The following is a 13,446-nucleotide window of genomic DNA, read 5'->3' as shown; positions in this document are numbered from 1 at the left end:
CTTGGCAAGTCTGAACTTCCAAGGACGCAAGCATAACTTTACGTACTTGCTATTGGGAAACAGCCCTCAGTTGCTTTTAATCTGAAATGCTTGAGCTCAACCACTCTCACTGGCAGAACTGAACAAAACACTATTTGACTGTTTTTTTTTTCTTAAAGTGGAGGACTTACACTATGACTGCGTCCGAAACCGCATACTTCCATACTATATGGTATGCTAAAATTAGTATGCGAGCCAAGTAGTATGTCTGACTTGATAGAATTCGAAAATCAGTATGCAAGAAGTACTTGGATGACTTCCGGCGAAATTCTGGAGTACTTATTCCATGCAAACTGCGCTATCCTATGATGTCCCACGAGTGAATTCATGAATGGGAGTAAAGCGACGCAGCTGACGCAGGTAGGTCACGTGACCATGACAGTATGGCGGATGTAGTACGTCCGAATTCCATTCATACTTTTCACATTCACACTGTATAGAACGTACTTTTCTAACGGCCGAGTAGTACGTTTAAATCCAAATGCAGAACCTACTGAGTAGTAGGCGGTTTCGGACACAGCCACTCTAAATTTTTAGTTGAGATTAGTCAAACATCAGATAAAAAATGCACATTTCAAATCACTCATGGGACCCTTAATGTCAAGGGATAGTTCACCCAAAAATTATTAATTTCCTGTTAATTTACTCACGCACAGGTCATCCATTTCTTTTTTCAATTGAAAATGTGAGAACCACTTACCTGAAAAATAATTAATCCAATTAATCCTCTTTTTCAGTGTACTGTGTGCACTTATACATATATACATGACAATATGTCAAACACTTGCAAAGTCTTTGCATTTTTTTATTGCATCACTGGCTTGGATTGAACACATTTTATCAGTTCTTGCTATTCCTGGCTGTCACACCCACAATCTTGGCATTAATAGTGTCACGCATTAATTAAACTAAATGAAGGCCTGTAGCTCAAAAAATAAAGCTCAGCGTTGCTTATTGACAGTAAAGCTGCTCCGAAAGAACAGGGGTTCATTTATGTCTAGAACTGAATTGGCAATGTTAATATGTTGCATGTGAATTGAACATAACTACAATCCATCCACTGTACTACTTGGGCGTTTCACGGCTGGCTCATTTGGAGAGCATGCTGCAGAACATGGTGTTTTTTTCTTCCTTAGCTTGATTTGTTTTGGTATACACTAACACAGCAATCACATATGGATCTGCACCAAAACAATCAGTCCGAGATCACCTGAACATGATGGTCTTGGCCCACTTGAAATTGTTACTTTGTAACAGTTTTAATCCCTGTTTCTGAAGAAAGAATGGAATCTACAGGTGTGAAATGTCATATGCATGTACCTAGTTTCCTTTGTTCCTGTTAGTTTCCCATAGGTAATTAGCTCGCACCTGTTCTGTTTCTCGTGATTATGTTTCCTTGTTTATTGAAGCCCTTCCTTTCCTCATTTCTGAGGCTGCTCTCATTTTTTGTTGAAATGCAGATGTTGTTCTGATTCCTCTATGGATTAGGATCCTATTTTTGGGATTTGCATGTATATTTGTTAGCATAATTTGTATATTTGTAAGCCATATCCAAATAATTTGTGACATTTCTCTTTCTTTTGTTAAAGTGGTACAGTACTCATACCTGTCAAAACTCTGTGTTTTTCCCGAAAGTCTCCTTAAATTAAAATTTGTGTCCCGTCCCCCTCACATTTATTCTTTTTTTCTCTTGGGAAACTTAAGTAATTTGTATGGCCCAAACCTGGTTATATAAACAATAATCACAGTCATATTCTGTCCTTCTTGTACACTTGCAACATAGGCTTATTCTGAAAATGTATTATTATATTATTATTAGTTAAGTGTTAGTTATTAGCTTATGTATGTTGTTGGGACGTTATTCTAAAGTTGCAACTATTCCTCATTTACTAACAGTTAACAAATGAAGAATAGTTGCAACTTTAGAATAACGTCCCAATACCGTATATAAACTATTAACTGATACTTAACAAGTCTTTAGTAAGTAATTTACTAACCGCTTGTTCATGATCTATTACTAATATATAAGGTATAGTTATAAATCATTAAAATACAGTCAAATATTTTTATTTATAACTATATTTATTTATAACTTGTTAACTAACAGCCTGTAAGTTACCTGTTGGCTCTCTATAAGGCACAGTTATAATTAATTAACAAACTATTAACATTTATTTAACCAGTCATTTATAACTCATTAACTAACAGTTTATTAATGATCTATTAAGTAGTTATAAAGAATAGTTATTCTAAAGTGTTACCGGGCTAAGTTTTCAGAACGAGCCTGGGCCGGAGTAAGACTCCTTTTCAGCGCTGGAGTTTCAAGCCTCAGACCGGCCCACCTCAGTTCAAGACTGACTATATTAAAATAAGGTCATTCCAATTCAGTTTGTAATTACACTATCACAATTTTTTTTTTTTTTTTTTTTGAGAAAACAGCTGCTTTAGAACTTCACATGTTCAACAACCCTAACAGTATTATATGTCTTAACAATAAAAATTTAAAAAAATAAAAAAACATACTCAGACGACGATCAAACCCGGGTCGGCGGCGTCATAATCTAACATGCTAACCACTGGACTACAAAAGTTGTATATTGAGAGGTGACTCATCTGAGATATATCATCATTAACCTGCAGGCTGGTTATATATAAAAAGAGCAGAGCTGCGGTAAGATAATGAATAAGAAGACTGTGGTCAAGTAAATAAATAAATTAATTTAAAAAGTGTGACTGCTGAGAGCAACAGATTCTGGAGCTAGGGACAGAGAATTCTCCCGGTCCTCCTGATTAGCCAATCCGGGCCTGGAACGAGCCTATGTTGGGTCAGTCAGTCAGTCGACAGCGGCCTCTGGTGAATTTATGCAAAAACAGCAGGCATGAATGACACTCATGAGAGAAATTTGAGATCTCAAAAAGTGTACAACAGCGGCCTCTGGCGGATTCGTGAAAACAAAACCTTAGCTCCTGGCAAAAAAAAACAAAAAAACGTAGCTCCTGGGACGTATTTGCCGCTCTCCAGAAATGTATATAGCAGTACGTTTTCAGAATTAGCCTAGGTTGGTTGTGTACCCTTTACACAACAGATCGACAGACTCATGCAATGCAGATCATTACATTAATTGAAAAAACTAGTATTGGTCTTGTTTAGTGTATTTAAGAACAGAGTTAAGACCAATTATCCTTCAAGCACTAAAAGAATCATTAACGCAATCGTTAAGAAACCGTAACCATTAAGCGGACTCCCAACCAGAAACATTCAATTCCACTTGATTCCCATCCCTAACGTTAATGCTGGTTAAAAATAATCCCTGACTCACTTTTTGGGAAATGTTGTGAAGTGCAGTGTGTGGTAATGTGTGCGCGAAGGTAATGGCTGTTAACGCAGCGTTCTGCATTGTGAGGAGCGCATTTGATAATGTCAGACGGATAATGTATGAAGTGTCAGGGAAGATGATTTGCTCTCTTCTCATCCCTCCGTGCTGCATATGGCCCTTATTGATTAAGATTAAACCCTCATCCTTTCTGCTTATTAAAATATTGATCAGGGAGCAGAGAGCAGCCGACGGGGGAGTCCAAAATGGAACTGGTGTGTGTGTGTGTGTGTGTTTGAGAGAGATTTTTGTGCGAGTATGTGCCTATAATCCTGTTGTCAGCTCCTTTTTTTGTCGTTGGACAATAAAATGGTACAATGACACTTATTAAAACGATGTTATTAATTGTACAATGAAAGCTAAACAGATGGGCATGACAGTGATAAACAATGCAGTGTGTGTCTGCGTCTGGAGACAAGTTAAAGTCTGCTCCTGAGAGGATGTGTGTATGTTAATGCGTTAATGTGTGTTTAATGTCATTTACAAAACAGTACTACATTATTAGGAAAGTGTCCTGAAACAATACCATGGTAATGTTGTGAAAAGATAACAATATTTGTGTGTTTGAGGTGTGATTGTGTGTTTAATGTCATTTACAAAATAGTACAGTATTAGGATAGTTTTCTGACAGCATACTATGTTAATGTTCTGAAAAGATGAAAAAATTGTTGTATTTTTGTGTGTTTGAGGTGTGATTATGTTGGCTTTCTCAAAAAACTGTCATGCTACTCTGTCCTTGAAAGCAAATGTATCTCCTCCTAGGCCGTTCATGCCACAAGGCCCAAATGTGGTCAAAATGGGCTTTCTACATTCAAGATTGTTGCTATATCTCCTCATGCCTATAAGACTTATTGTTTTTTTAATAAAAAATGTTAAATATTCAATTTTTATAATCCGGGCATATAAAAAAATCATACAAGCCCCAAATTTGGCCAGAAGCTGTATTTAGATGCGTTAGATTTTTTTGCTATATCTTTAAGGTTTATCAGACTTATAGTTTTCCAATAAATAATTTTTAAGCATTATTTTTCTTATAATATGGCAAGCCATTTTTGACTTAAACTCCATATTTTTTACAGATATGGCAAGCCATTTTTGCATGTATCACTTTCACACTTACTAAGCATTGTATTTTCAAAAAAATACGGCAAGCCATTTTTACATAATGTTCATTCCCTTAGTCTCTTTATTAATCAGGGGTCGCCACAACGGAATGAACCGCCAACTTATCCAGCATTTGTTTTAAACAGCGAATGCCCTTCCAGCCGCAACCCAACACCCGGAATACATGATGTTCAAGTCCAGTTTTAGACACTCATAAAGACTGTCATAGAAACATCGGGGTTGATTAAGATCACTCATATTGCCAAGAAGCTTTGATGTATCGTCACTAACCTGTCAAATGTCCCCATAGCAATAAAACAGTATAACCTAGCAACCATTTAAAAATAGCAATATCTCTACATCAGAACATCGTAGGGACCTGGGCATTGGCTTGTTTGACTCATGCTAGCAAATGGGACTTCCTGTGTACTATGCATGGTAACAATGATAATGGAAGCTTAGTGCTAATAACGATTAGCTACATGCTATGAATGATTATCTAAACGCAATAACATATGCTAGAAATGCCTACTAAGTATTAGCATTTGATCAAACATGTACACAAGCATTGCCATTTAGCAACTGCTTAGCAACCACCTAACAATGCCATAATTGTTTTAGCAACTGCCTAGCAACCACTTAGCAACCGCCACCGTGCTTCCTGCCAACTGCCATTCCTAGTCCTAGCACAGTCGCGTTGACTTTCTCAAGCCAACATCAAAGTTTATCAATAAACTTTAGGTTCTAGTTGTATACAGTACTACAGTATTAGGATATTTTACTGAAAGAATACCATGGTAAAGTTGTGAAAATATAACAATATCTGTGTGTTTGAGGTGTGATTGTGTGTTTATTGGCACTTACAAAACAGTACTACAGTATTAAGATAGTTTTCTGAAAGCATACCATAGTTATGTTATGAAAAGATTAATAAACTGTTGTGTTTTGTGTGTTTGAGATGTGATTGTGTGTTTAATGTCACCAATAAAACAGTACTACCGTATTAGGCTGGATTTCTGACAACATACCATGATAATCTTGTGAAAAGATTAAAAAATATTGTGTGTTTGAGGTGTGATTGTGTTTTTAATGTCACCAATAGAACAGTTCTACAGTATTAGGGTAGTTTTGAGAACATACCATGGTAATGTTGTGAAAAGATAACAATATTTGTGTGTTTGAGGTGTGATTGTGTGTTTAATGTCATTTACAAAACAGTACAGTATTAGGATAGTTTTATGAAAGCATACCATGGTAAAGTTGTGAAAATATAACAATATTTGTGTGTTTGAGGTGTGATTGTGTGTTTAATGGCACTTACAAAACAGTACTACAGTATTAAGATAGTTTTCTGAAAGCATACCATAGTTATGTTATGAAAAGATTAATAAACTGTTGTGTTTTGTGTGTTTGAGATGTGATTGTGTGTTTAATGTCACCAATAAAACAGTACTACCGTATTAGGCTGGATTTCTGACAACATACCATGATAATCTTGTGAAAAGATTAAAAAATATTGTGTGTTTGAGGTGTGATTGTGTTTTTAATGTCACCAATAGAACAGTTCTACAGTATTAGGGTAGTTTTGAGAACATACCATGGTAATGTTGTGAAAAGATAACAATATTTGTGTGTTTGAGGTGTGATTGTGTGTTTAATGTCATTTACAAAACAGTACAGTATTAGGATAGTTTTATGAAAGCATACCATGGTAAAGTTGTGAAAATATAACAATATTTGTGTGTTTGAGGTGTGATTGTGTGTTTAATGGCACTTACAAAACAGTACTACAGTATTAAGATAGTTTTTTGAAAGCATACCATAGTAATGTTATGAAAATATTAAAAAATATTGTGTTTTTGTGTGTTTGAGGTGTGATTGTGTTTTTAATGTCACCAATAGAACAGTTCTACAGTATTAGGGTAGTTTTGAGAACATACCATGGTAATGTTGTGAAAAGATAACAATATTTGTGTGTTTGAGGTGTGATTGTGTGTTTAATGTCATTTACAAAACAGTACAGTATTAGGATAGTTTTATGAAAGCATACCATGGTAAAGTTGTGAAAATATAACAATATTTGTGTGTTTGAGGTGTGATTGTGTGTTTAATGGCACTTACAAAACAGTACTACAGTATTAAGATAGTTTTCTGAAAGCATACCATAGTTATGTTATGAAAAGATTAATAAACTGTTGTGTTTTGTGTGTTTGAGATGTGATTGTGTGTTTAATGTCACCAATAAAACAGTACTACCGTATTAGGCTGGATTTCTGACAACATACCATGATAATCTTGTGAAAAGATTAAAAAATATTGTGTGTTTGAGGTGTGATTGTGTTTTTAATGTCACCAATAGAACAGTTCTACAGTACTAGGGTAGTTTTGAGAACATACCATGGTAATGTTGTGAAAAGATAACAATATTTGTGTGTTTGAGGTGTGATTGTGTGTTTAATGTCATTTACAAAACAGTACAGTATTAGGATAGTTTTATGAAAGCATACCATGGTAAAGTTGTGAAAATATAACAATATTTGTGTGTTTGAGGTGTGATTGTGTGTTTAATGGCACTTACAAAACAGTACTACAGTATTAAGATAGTTTTTTGAAAGCATACCATAGTAATGTTATGAAAATATTAAAAAATATTGTGTTTTTGTGTGTTTGAGGTGTGATTGTGTTTTTAATGTCACCAATAGAACAGTAATACAGTATTAGGGTAGTTTTCTGAGAGCATACCATGGTAATGTTGTGAATGATAACAATATTTGTGTGTTTGAGGTGTGATTGTGAGTTTAATGTCATTTACAAACACATAGTTTTCTGAAAGAATACTATGGTAATGTGTAAAAATTTAAAATGTTGGGTTTTTTGTGTGTTTGAGGGGTGATTGTGTGTTTAATGTCACTTACAAAACAGTACTACAGTATATTAGAATAGTTTTCTGACAAAATACCATCATAATGTTGTGAAAATATTTTTTTTAAAGTGTGTTTTTGTGTGCTTGAGGTGTGATTGTGTGTTACTTGTCATTTACAAAACAGTATTAGGATAGTTTTCTGAGAACATACCATGGTAAAATTGTGAAAAGATAACAATTGTTGTGTGTTTGAGGTGTGATTGTTTGTTTAATGTCATTTATAAAACAGTACTACAGAATTAGGCTAGTTTTTTTTTGACAACATATCATGGTAATGTTGTGAAAAGGTTAAAAAAAACTTGTGTTTTGCGTGTTTGAGGTGTTATTGTGTGTTTAATGTCACCAATAAAACAGTACTACAATATTAGGCTAGTTTTCTGAAAGCATACCATGATAATGTTGCGAAAAGATAAAAGTAAATGTGTTTTTGTGTGTTTGAGGTGTGATTATGTGTATAATGTCATTTACAAAACAGTATTAGGATAGTTTTCTGAGAACATACCATGGTAATATTGCGAATGATAACAATATCTGTGTGTTTGCGGTGTGATTGTGTGTTTAATGTCATTTACAAAACAGTACTACAGTGTTAGGCTAGTTTTTTGACAGCATACCATGGTAATGTTGTGAAAAGACTAAAAAACTGTTGTATTTTTGTGTGTTTGAGGGATGACTGTGTGTTTAATGTCACCAATAAAACTACAGTATTATGATAGCTTTCTGAAAACATAGTATTATTGTACATGGTATTGTTGTAAAAAGATTAAAAACAATTTGTAATTGTGTGATTGAGGTGTGATTGTGTGTTTAATGTCATTTACAAAACAGTACTACAGTATATTAGAATAGTTTTCTGACAGCATACTGTGATAATGTTGTGAAAAGATTAAAAAATGTTGTGTTTTTGAGGTGTGATTGTGTGTTTAATGTCATTTATAAAACAGTACTACAGTATTAGGCTAGTTTTCTGACAGTATACCCTGGTAATATTGTGAAAATATTTTTAAAAAGTTGTGTTTTTGTGTGCTTAATGTGTGATTGTGTGTTTGATGCATTTACAAAACAGTATTATGGCAGTTTTCTGAAAGCGTACCATGGTATAGTTTTGTAACTTACTAGAAAAGACTAAAATGCAAACTTTTGTTTTTTATGGGTTTGCCATAAAATCTAATTGTGATGACTTATGAGAATAACATCCTGTTTTAAATTCACTGCATCAATTGAGTGTTTGAAATAACTTTGTGAACTGACGTGCATTCTGTTGGATCCGATTAAGTCTCCATGTCACTTAAATCAGATTCAGCCCAGAACGCTAGATCCTGTCAGAATACCTTAGGAAAGCTGTCGAATACCCAAAACCTGTCTGTTAACAGCAAGTCTCGTCTGGAACCCAAAACCGTGTAACAGTCTTCTATCAGCCAAGACGTTGACTGAGAAAAGCCAGAGAAGAGATAAAGTTGCTAAAAAAGAGCAGAATTTATTGAATAATCCAGGTTGTACAGTGCATCCAGAAAGTATTCATAACGCTTCACTCTTTTCAACATGTTATTATGTTACAGCCTTATTCCAAAATAGATTAAATTCACTTATTTCCTCAAAATTCTACACACAATCTTCCATAATGACAATGTAAAAATAGATTTTTGAAATTGTCCCAAATTTATAAAAAATAAAAAACCTGAAAAATCACATCTACATAAGTATTCACAGCCTTTGCCATAAAGCTCTAAATTGAGCTCAGGTACATTCTGTTTCCACTGATCCTTCTGGTAAGTTCAGTTGATTGGATATGATTTGAAAAGGCATACACCTGTCTACATAAGATCCCAGGGTTGACAGTGCATGTCAAAGCACAAACCAAGCATGAAGACAAAGGAATTGTCTGTAGACCGTCGAGACAGGATTGTTTCGAGGCACAAGGCTGGGGAAGGTTACAGAAAAATTTCTACTGCTCTGAAAGTTATAATGAGCACAGTGGCCTCCATCATCCCTAAGTGAAAGATGTTTAACCACCAGGACTCTTCCTAGAGCTGGCCGGCCATCTAAGCTGAGTGATCGGGGGAGAAGGGTCTTCGTCAGGGAGGTGATCAATAACACAGTGATCGCTCTGTCTGAGCTCCAGCATTTTTCTGTGGAGAGAGGAGAACCTTACAGAAGGACAACCATCTGTGCAGCAATCCACCAATCAGGCCTGTATGGTAGAGTGGTCAGACGGAAGCCACTTCCCACCTGGAATTTGCCGAAAGGAATCTGAAGAACTCTCAGACCATAAGAAATAAAATTCTCTGGTCTGATGAGACTAAAATTTAACTCTTTAGATTAAAAGCCAGGCATTACATTTGGAGAAAAACAGGCACCGCTCATCACCAGGCTAATACAATCCCTACAGTGAAGCATGGTGGTGGCTGCATCATGCTAAAGGGAAGTTTTTCAGCAGCAGGAACTGGAAGACTTGTCAGGATAGAGGGAAAGATGAAAGCAGCAGTGTACAGAGACATCCTGAATGAAAACCTGCTTCAATGTGCTCTTGACCTCAGACTGGGGTGACGGTTCTTCTTCCAGCAGGACAATGACCCAAAGCACACTGCCAAAATATCAATGGATTGGCTTCGCAACAACTTGGTGAATGTCCTTTGGTGGCCCAGCCAGAGCTCAGACCTAAATCCTATTGAGCATCCCTGGAGAGATCAGAAAATGGCTGTACACCATCGCTTCCCATCTATACTTATGTACATGTGATTTTTCTGGTTTTTAATTTTTAATACATTTGCAGTGATTAAAAATATATATTTTTTCACATTGTTATTATGGAGTACTGTGTGTGGAATTTTGAGGAAATAAATTAATTTAATCCATTTTGGAATAATAATAATAATAATGATTTGTTACATTTATATAGCGCTTTTCTGGGCACTCAAAGCGCTTTACACAATAGGGGGGAATCTCCTCATCCACCACCAGTGTGCAGCATCCACCTGGATGACGCGACGGCAGCCATTTTGCACCAGACCGCACACCAGCTGATTAGTGGAGAGGAGACAGAGTGATGATATGCCAATCATGATATGGGGAGGGTTAGGAGGCCATGATGGACAGAGGCCAGTGGGCAGATTTGGCCAGGATGCCGGGGTTAAACCCCTACTCTTTTTCAAAGGATATCCTGGGATTTTTAACAACCACAGAGAGTCGGGACCTCGGTTTAACGTCTCATCCGAAAGACGGCGCTCACTGAGCAGTATAGTGTCCCCGTCACTATACTGGGGCATTAGGACCCACACAGACCGCAGGTTGGGCACCCCCTGCTGGCCTCACTAACACCACTTCCGGCATCAACCTAGCTTTCCCAAGTGGTCTCCCATCCAGGTACTGACCGGGCGCAGCCCTGCTTAGCTTCAGTGGGCGACCATGTGAGAGTTGCAGAGAGCTAGCTGCCGGAATAAGGCTGTAACATGAAAAAATGTTAAATAAATTGTTAAGTCGCTTTGGATAAAAGTGTCTTGTAAATGTAAATGTAAAAATGAAGCGCTATGAATACTTTCCGGACGCACGTATATGTTTATTGCTCAAGCTTCTCATTCATTCATTTTCTTTTCGACTTAATGCCGGCTCACACTGTGCAATTATTTTTTATAATCCTGAACGATTGTAGAATTTCAGACTGCACGAACATGGCTCCTATGTCATGTAAGATCTCAGCTGTCAGTAAAGTTTTTTACAGTGTAAAAAATGCTGGGTTCCACACAATTCCTTCATGTTGTCCCAACACAAATCAATTAAGTTAACTTAATAGTTTTTACAAATTTAAGTGGATTGAACAAAGAACAATTTGGCAATCCCCCCCCCCCCCAATAAACTTAAGAATTGTCTTGGTTAAACTCATATTACATAAGTAGTTCAACCATGCAGTGAAAGTAATTTTTTAAGTGTGTGTGTGTGTGTGTGTGTATGTGTGTAGTCAGTAAAAGCAACAGAAGCAGCTATTGTTTTGAGACCTGTGAGGCGTCACTTCTCTCTATATTGTCCTCTAGAGACCCCACTGTTCCCTTTTTGCCCCTTTTTATCACTATCTCTCTCACACACACAGATGCGCGCACACGCGCACACACACACACACTCATGTTAACCTTTATCTCTGGTGTCCTACACACTCCTACACACACAAGCTCCTTCACAGCGGGGTCGTTGGTCAGAATATGGCTTCGCAGAACAAACGCACCAACTATTCTTTCTTTCTCCTCTCTATTCATCCTTATCGACCACACAGCATCTCTCCTTTTCTGCCTCAGTCTCCGTCTTTTATTCTGTCTCCAGACGTACCCAGAATGCAACTGCTCTTCTCTGCTGGATGACAACAGAATGAAGGCATTTCAGAGGGTGAAACGGTGAAACTGTCGCGGCTCACACACACACACACACACACTTGTGTAGCTCTGGTGATGTCATCAGCGGTGTCAACATTCGGTCGTGTTAGTCCCGTTGGGAGGTGTGTGTGTGTGCGGGGTTTCATGTGTGTTTATTCATGAGATGTCTGTATCTGTGTGGAGAGGAGTAGGTTTGATATAGTTTCAGACAGATGTGTTTGAGAGTGATAGGAAAGGTTTTATTTGTGTGTGTGTGTGTGTGTGTGTGTGTCTGTGTGTGTGCATGTGTGGGATAGAGATGTTTCCCAAAGTAGAGATTGTTAGTTTATCCTGCAATGGATGTCGTGCATTCTCCAGTGTCTGGTCCTTACACTGCAGCTTTGCACAAGAAGTTTTGCCAGAGGAGATGTGGTCGTGCCATCTGGTTTCTCTCAATTTTTTTTTTTCTTCTTCACTTTTGTCAATCGATGAAGTTTTGTTCCTCGCACTGTCACCACTGGCTTGCTTGGTTTGGAACTTGTGGAGTAGTGATGGGAAGTTTGGATCATTTTACTGACTTGGATCTTTGAGTCTCGTTCATCGAGATGAACGAATCTTTTTTCGAGTCATTTCGTTCATTTGGTTTAATTTGCCAAAATATTATTTAAATGTTACGAATTGCTTCCAAACACATCTACAACTAGCCCAAAAGGTTGATCACACAACAAATAAGTCATAAATAGAATACTATAAGAAGGAGAACATAATAATTCAATGTTGACCTGCTCTTTTGTCTATGAAGATATTGTTGTCTCTTTGCTCAGCTCACCTCTTCATGTCTTCAAATGTCAATGGTTTGTTCACGTTACACTGACAGTCACATGTAATCTTAACCAATGTACACAGTCTGAGCGGAGAGAAGCCATGATTGTTCGTTCATCAAGTGAAAGAATGACTCAAACCCGAGGACTCGAGACATGAACGGATCAATTCTTTTTCTGGCTCTAAACGCATATGATTGGCCCGTGAGAACCGAATGACTCAAACCCAATAGAGGACTCGAGAGATGAACGGATCAAATCTCTCTCTGGCTCTAAATGCATATGATTGGCTTCTGTCTTTCCGCAATGAACAACTCAAAAGACTTGAAATGAATGATACCACCTGCACAAATGTGCGCACGCGTGGATGAAGGAATCACTCCCTGAGAGGACTCGTTGTTCCCGAGTCATATTGAAGATTCGTTCAAAATGAACAAATCATTCAAGAACGACCCATCACTGTTGTGGAGCTGCTCATCGATGGATTTGCTCTTCAGTGTTTGGACTTTTAGCGGTGAAAATTAAACCACACTGAACTAAACTGAACTTCATCTCTGAAAACTGGAATAACACTGGACTGCACTGAAACTGGACTGTTTTGATTGACTGGAACTTCTATGTTAAGCTGTTTTGACACAATCTACATGGTAAAAGCACTATAGAAATAAAGATGAATTTAATTGAATTGAATAATGAACGTGGATTTTTATTGTAATAAAGATTAAAATCTGAAATCATGAGCATCATCGGGTTTTTATTTTTAATTTTTTTATGGCTATACTATCTATTACGGCTGGTTTATACAGAAGTATAAACCAGGCTTAAGACTTTTGCACAGTACTGTA

The sequence above is a fragment of the Danio rerio genome, chromosome 14, assembly GCF_049306965.1.
Source record: "Danio rerio strain Tuebingen ecotype United States chromosome 14, GRCz12tu, whole genome shotgun sequence".
NCBI lineage: Eukaryota > Metazoa > Chordata > Actinopteri > Cypriniformes > Danionidae > Danio > Danio rerio.
The sequence above is the reverse complement of the archived record's forward strand: the minus strand, read 5'-3'. Positions refer to the sequence as shown.